Source organism: Heptranchias perlo, unplaced genomic scaffold (assembly GCF_035084215.1).
Source record: "Heptranchias perlo isolate sHepPer1 unplaced genomic scaffold, sHepPer1.hap1 HAP1_SCAFFOLD_1314, whole genome shotgun sequence".
NCBI lineage: Eukaryota > Metazoa > Chordata > Chondrichthyes > Hexanchiformes > Hexanchidae > Heptranchias > Heptranchias perlo.
This window is the reverse complement of record NW_027138553.1, coordinates 1-7,500: the sequence shown is the minus strand read 5'-3', so window position 1 is coordinate 7,500 and position 7,500 is coordinate 1.

The following is a 7,500-nucleotide window of genomic DNA, read 5'->3' as shown; positions in this document are numbered from 1 at the left end:
TGCGGTTGGTTACAGTTAGTGTTCTCGGGCTTAATAGTCGCCCAAGGGGGTGTATAGCGGTCGATGGCCGTTGTGGAGTGCGTTTATTGTGGGTTGATTTTGACTTTGCCTGGCTGGTGGAATTTGTGGGAGGCAGGCAAGGGGATTGGTGTGGGTTGGTTGGCCGGAAGGGAGCTGCTTGCATTGGGGTGTTATCCTGACTTTGTTTCGCTGGTGAGAGTAGGCAGCGGCAGGCAGGCAAGCGGAATGTCGTGTGGGGTGCAGTGAGAGGTTGTAATGACGCTGCTTTGCAGCTGACCATGTGCCCTGATTTGTGACGCCCGTTTGGAGGCTGATATCTCAGGAAGGCCGAGGCCGATTTCCTCCGGGTATGGCTCGTTGCGTGCGGCAGGAGGAGGCGCAGCGTACGGTACCGAGCACTGGGAGGTGCGGTGCTGCCCGCCGGAGGTACAGCGAAAGGCTGCAAACCACTTTCCGCCGCCTCCCTCCGCGGGCGTGAGACCGACGGTCGTCCGGTTTGGTTCCGCGGCTAGAGCAGGACGAGGGGCAGCGAACGGTACCGGAACGAACCCGGTCGCACACCGGGAAGTCGACTAGCGGGCCGCCGAAAGCGAGCTCGGTGCCCCGGTTTGTCCGTCCCACCCGGAGGCCCATATCTCCGGAAGGCACAGGCCGATTTCCACCGGGTATGTCTCGTTGTGTGCGGCCGGACCAGGCGCAGCGGACGGTGCCGAGCACTCGGAGGTCGGGCGCTGCCCGCCGGAGGTACAGCGAAAGGCTGCAAACCACTTTCCGCCGCCTCCCTCCGCGGGCGTGAGACCGACGGTCGTCCGGTTTGGTTCCGCGGCTAGAGCAGGACGAGGGGCAGCGAACGGTACCGGAACGAACCCGGTCGCACACCGGGAAGTCGACTAGCGGGCCGCCGAAAGCGAGCTCGGTGCCCCGGTTTGTCCGTCCCACCCGGAGGCCCATATCTCCGGAAGGCACAGGCCGATTTCCACCGGGTATGGCTCGTTGTGTGCGGCAGGACCAGGCGCAGCGGACGGTACCGAGCACTCGGAGGTCGGGCGCTGCCCGCCGGAGGTACAGCGAAAGGCTGCAAACCACTTTCCGCCGCCTCCCTCCGCGGGCGTGAGACCGACGGTCGTCGGGTTTGTTTCCGCGGCTAGAGCAGGACGAGGGGCAGCGAACGGTACCGGAACGAACCCGGTCGCACACCGGGAAGTCGACCAGCGGGCCGCCGAAAGCGTGCTCGGGTCCCCGGTTTGTCTGTCCCACCCGGAGGCTGATATCTGAGGAAGTCCGAGGCCGATCTCCTCCGGCTAACTCGGCGGGCAATGTGTCCCCCCCCTACCCCCCACCATCTTCGGCTGATTACCGTGGCTGGACCGGATCAAGGAGCAACGGAACCGTGCCAGAACGACGTCGGTCGGACGGCGTGAACTGATAGTGCCGAGGCCGGAAACCGAGCCGGAAATGTGCACCGATTTATTGGTCCCACTCGCAGGCCCATATCTCCGGAAGGCCGAGGCCGATTTCCTCCGGGTATGGTTCGCTGCGTGCAGCCGGAAGGGGAGCAGCGGACGGCACTGAGCAGCCGGAGGTGCGGCGCTGCCCGCCGGAGCTGCAAGCGAAAGGCTGCGCACCGCTTTCCGCTGGTTAACTCGGCAGGCCGTCAGGCCGACCGACTCCGCTTCAGCACGGGAGCTAGAGTCGGGCAAGGGGCACCGAAGGGTACCGGAAGGATCACGTTCGGACACCGGGAAGTCGAGTGCCGGGCCGCCGAAAGCGAGCTCGGGGCCCCGGTTTGTCCGTCCCACCCGGAGGCCCATATCTCGAGAAGGCACAGGCCGATTTCCTCCGGGTTTGGCTCGCTGCGTGCGGCCGGACGAGGTGCAGCGAACGGTACCGAGCACTCGGAGGTGCGGCGCTGCCCGCCGGAGGTACAGCGAAAGGCTGCAAACCGCTTTCCGCCTCCTCTCCCCTCGGGCGTGAGACCGACGGTCGTCTGGTTTGCTTCCGCGGCAAGAGCAGGACGAGGGGCACCGAGCGGTACCAGAACGAACCCGGTCGCACACCGGGATGTCGAGTGCCCGGCCCAAACCCGCTACCCCCCCCCCCCACCCGAAAGCGAGCCACGGTTTGTGGATTAAAAGTGAAGCGGCAAAGATTTGTAAAACAGCGTGAAATGATGAACCAGAAGCCCAAAGTAATGGTGGGAATAAAAGTTCCGAAATGTGAAATGGTGAACCAGAAGTTGTGTGAACTGTTTAACCCAAAGTGGCAAAAATGGATTAAAAGGGGTGAAATGATCGACCGCAAAGCAGGGCAAGCATTAAACAAAAGCAGCAGCATTTTTTAAAAAGGGACAAATGGTTTACCAGAATCCCAAAAGAATGCTCAGAGACTTAAGTGCCAAAGGGGCAAATGGTTAACCAGAAGCTGGGTGAACTGCTTAACCCAAAGTGGGAAAAAGGATAAAAAAGGGGTGAACTGATCAACCAGAAGTCGACAACAATGTGCGGCGATTAAGTCTGAAAGAGGGAAAGGTTGACCGGAAAGCAGGGAAATGATTAAACAAAAGCAGAAAAATTCAGTAAAAAGGGGCAAGTGGTGAACCAGAAGTTGGGTGAACTGCTTAACCAAAAGTGGGAAAGAGGATTAAAAGGGGAGAAATGTTGAACCAGATGTCGAAAACAATGCGCGGCGATGAAGTCTGAAAGAGGAAAAGGTTGACCGCAAAGCAGGGAAAGGATTAAACAGAAGCAGCAATATCTTTTAAAAAGGGACAAATGGTGAACCAGAATCCCAAAAGAATGCTCAGAGACTTAAGTCCCAAAGGGGCAAATGGTTAACCAGAAGCTGGGTGAACTGTTTAACCAAAAGTGGGAAAAAGGATTAAAATGTTGTGAAATGATTAACCAGAAGGCGAAAGCAAAGTGCGGCGGCGAAGTCCTAAAGGGGAAAAGGTTGACCATAAAGCAGGGAAATGATTAAACAAAAGCAGAAAAATTCAGTAAGAAGGGGCAAATGGTTAACCAGAAGTTGGGTGAACTGCTTAACCAAAAGTGGGAAAGAGGATTAAAAGGGGAGAAATGTTGAACCAGATGTCGAAAACAATGCGCGGCGATGAAGTCTGAAAGAGGAATAGGTCGACCGCAAAGCAGGGAAATGATTAAACAAAAGCAGAAAAATTCAGTAAAAAGGGGCAAATGGTGAACCAGAAGCTGGGTGAACTGCTTAACCAAAAGTGGGAAAAAGGATTAAAAGGGGAGAAATGTTGAACCAGATGTCGAAAACAAGGTGCGGCGATGAAGTCTGAAAGAGGAATAGGTCGACCGCAAAGCAGGGAAAGGTTTAATCAAAAGCAGCAATATCTTTTAAAAAGGGACAAATGGTGAACCAGAATCACAAAAGAATGCTCAGAGACTTAAGTCCCAAAGGGGAAATGGTTAACCAGTAGCTGGGTGAACTGTCCAACCCAAAGTGGGAAAAAGGATTAAAAGGGGTGAAATGATTAACCAGAAGGCGAAAGCAAAGTGCGGCGGCGAAGTCGTAAGGGGAAAAGGTTGACCAGAAAGCAGGGAAAGCATTAAACAAAAGCGGCAACATTTTTAAAAAAGTGGCAAATGGTTAACCAGAATCCCAAAAGAATGCTCAGAGACTTAAGTCCCAAAGGGGAAATGGTTAACCAGAAGCTGGGTGAACTGGTGAACCAAAAGTGGGAAAAAGGATTAAAAGGGGAGAAATGTTTAACCAGAAGGCAAAAGCAAAGTGCGGCGGCGAAGTCCAAAAGGGGAAAAGGTTGACAAGAAAGCAGGGAAATGATTAAACCAAAGCGGAAAAATTCAGTATAATGGGGCAAATGGTTAACCAGAAGCTGGGTGAAATGGTTAACCGAAAGTGGCAAAAAAAGATTTAAAGGGGAAAAATGATTAACCAGAAGTCGACAACAATGCGCGGCGATGAAGTCTGAAAGGGGAAAAGGTTGACCACATAGCAGGGAAACGATTAAACAAAAGCGGCAACATTTTTAAAAAAGTGGCAAATGATTAACCAGAATCCCAAAAGAATGCTCAGAGACTAAGTCCCAAAGGGGAAATGGTTAACCAGAAGCTGGGGGAAATGGTTAACCAAAAGTTGCAAAAATGATTAAAAGGGGTGAAATGATTAACCAGGAGGCTAAAGCAATGTGCCGCGGTGAAGTCTGAAAGAGGGAAAGGTTGACCAGAAAGCATTAAACAAAAGCGGCAACATTTTTTAAAAATTGGCAAATGATTAACCAGAATCCCAAAAGAATGCTCAGAGACTAAGTCCCATAGGGGAAATGGTTAACCAGAAGCTGGGGGAAATGGTTAACCAAAAGTTGCAAAAATGATTAAAAGGGGTGAAATGATTAACCAGAATTCGAAAATAATGTGCGGCGATGAAGTCCTAAAGGGGAAAAGTTTGACCACAAAGCAGGGAAAGCATTAAACAAAAGCGGCAACATTTTTTAAAAATTGGCAAATGATTAACCAGAATCCCAAAAGAATGCTCAGAGACTAAGTCCCAAAGGGGAAATGGTTAACCAGAAGCTGGGGGAAATGGTTAACCAAAAGTTGCAAAAATGATTAAAAGGGGTGAAATGATTAACCAGGAGGCTAAAGCAATGTGCCGCGGTGAAGTCTGAAAGAGGGAAAGGTTGACCAGAAAGCATTAAACAAAAGCGGCAACATTTTTTAAAAATTGGCAAATGATTAACCAGAATCCCAAAAGAATGCTCAGAGACTAAGTCCCAAAGGGGAAATGGTTAACCAGAAGCTGGGGGAAATGGTTAACCAAAAGTTGCAAAAATGATTAAAAGGGGTGAAATGATTAACCAGGAGGCTAAAGCAATGTGCCGCGGTGAAGTCTGAAAGAGGGAAAGGTTGACCAGAAAGCATTAAACAAAAGCGGCAACATTTTTAAAAAAGTGGCAAATGATTAACCAGAATCCCAAAAGAATGCTCAGAGACTGAGTCCCAAAGGGGAAATGGTTAACCAGAAGCTGGGGGAAATGGTTAACCAAAAGTTGCAAAAATGATTAAAAGGGGTGAAATGATTAACCAGGAGGCTAAAGCAATGTGCCGCGGTGAAGTCTGAAAGAGGGAAAGGTTGACCAGAAAGCATTAAACAAAAGCGGCAACATTTTTTAAAAAGTGGCAAATGATTAACCAGAATCCCAAAAGAATGCTCAGAGACTAAGTCCCAAAGGGGAAATGGTTAACCAGAAGCTGGGGGAAATGGTTAACCAAAAGTTGCAAAAATGATTAAAAGGGGTGAAATGATTAACCAGGAGGCTAAAGCAATGTGCCGCGGTGAAGTCTGAAAGAGGGAAAGGTTGACCAGAAAGCATTAAACAAAAGCGGCAACATTTTTTAAAAATTGGCAAATGATTAACCAGAATTCCAAAAGAATGCTCAGAGACTAAGTCCCAAAGGGGAAATGGTTAACCAGAAGCTGGGGGAAATGGTTAACCAAAAGTTGCAAAAATGATTAAAAGGGGTGAAATGATTAACCAGGAGGCTGAAGCAATGTGCCGCGGGGAAGTCTGAAAGAGGCAAAGGTTGACCAGAAAGCATTAAACAAAAGTGGCAACATTTTTTAAAAATTGGCAAATGATTAACCAGAATCCCAAAAGAATGCTCAGAGACTAAGTCCCAAAGGGGAAATGGTTAACCAGAAGCTGGGGGAAATGGTTAACCAAAAGTTGCAAAAATGATTAAAAGGGGTGAAATGATTAACCAGGAGGCTAAAGCAATGTGCCGCGGTGAAGTCTGAAAGAGGGAAAGGTTGACCAGAAAGCATTAAACAAAAGTGGCAACATTTTTAAAAAATTGGCAAATGATTAACCAGAATCCCAAAAGAATGCTCAGAGACTAAGTCCCAAAGGGGAAATGGTTAACCAGAAGCTGGGGGAAATGGTTAACCAAAAGTTGCAAAAATGATTAAAAGGGGTGAAATGATTAACCAGGAGGCTGAAGCAATGTGCCGCGGTGAAGTCTGAAAGAGGGAAAGGTTGACCAGAAAGCATTAAACAAAAGTGGCAACATTTTTTAAAAATTGGCAAATGATTAACCAGAATCCCAAAAGAATGCTCAGAGACTAAGTCCCAAAGGGGAAATGGTTAACCAGAAGCTGGGGGAAATGGTTAACCAAAAGTTGCAAAAATGATTAAAAGGGGTGAAATGATTAACCAGGAGGCTGAAGCAATGTGCCGCGGTGAAGTCTGAAAGAGGGAAAGGTTGACCAGAAAGCATTAAACAAAAGTGGCAACATTTTTAAAAAATTGGCAAATGATTAACCAGAATCCCAAAAGAATGCTCAGAGACCAAGTCCCAAAGGGGAAATGGTTAACCAGAAGCTGGGGGAAATGGTTAACCAAAAGTTGCAAAAATGATTAAAAGGGGTGAAATGATTAACCAGGAGGCTAAAGCAATGTGCCGCGGTGAAGTCTGAAAGAGGGAAAGGTTGACCAGAAAGCATTAAACAAAAGCGGCAACATTTTTTAAAAATTGGCAAATGATTAACCAGAATCCCAAAAGAATGCTCAGAGACTAAGTCCCAAAGGGGAAATGGTTAACCAGAAGCTGGGGGAAATGGTTAACCAAAAGTTGCAAAAATGATTAAAAGGGGTGAAATGATTAACCAGGAGGCTGAAGCAATGTGCCGCGGTGAAGTCTGAAAGAGGGAAAGGTTGACCAGAAAGCATTAAACAAAAGTGGCAACATTTTTTAAAAATTGGCAAATGATTAACCAGAATCCCAAAAGAATGCTCAGAGACTAAGTCCCAAAGGGGAAATGGTTAACCAGAAGCTGGGGGAAATGGTTAACCAAAAGTTGCAAAAATGATTAAAAGGGGTGAAATGATTAACCAGGAGGCTAAAGCAATGTGCCGCGGTGAAGTCTGAAAGAGGGAAAGGTTGACCAGAAAGCATTAAACAAAAGTGGCAACATTTTTAAAAATTGGCAAATGATTAACCAGAATCCCAAAAGAATGCTCAGAGACTAAGTCCCAAAGGGGAAATGGTTAACCAGAAGCTGGGGGAAATGGTTAACCAAAAGTTGCAAAAATGATTAAAAGGGGTGAAATGATTAACCAGGAGGCTGGAGCAATGTGCCGCGGTGAAGTCTGAAAGAGGGAAAGGTTGACCAGAAAGCATTAAACAAAAGTGGCAACATTTTTAAAAATTGGCAAATGATTAACCAGAATCCCAAAAGAATGCTCAGAGACTAAGTCCCAAAGGGGAAATGGTTAACCAGAAGCTGGGGGAAATGGTTAACCAAAAGTTGCAAAAATGATTAAAAGGGGTGAAATGATTAACCAGGAGGCTGAAGCAATGTGCCGCGGTGAAGTCTGAAAGAGGGAAAGGTTGACCAGAAAGCATTAAACAAAAGTGGCAACATTTTTAAAAAATTGGCAAATGATTAACCAGAATCCCAAAAGAATGCTCAGAGACCAAGTCCCAAAGGGGAAAA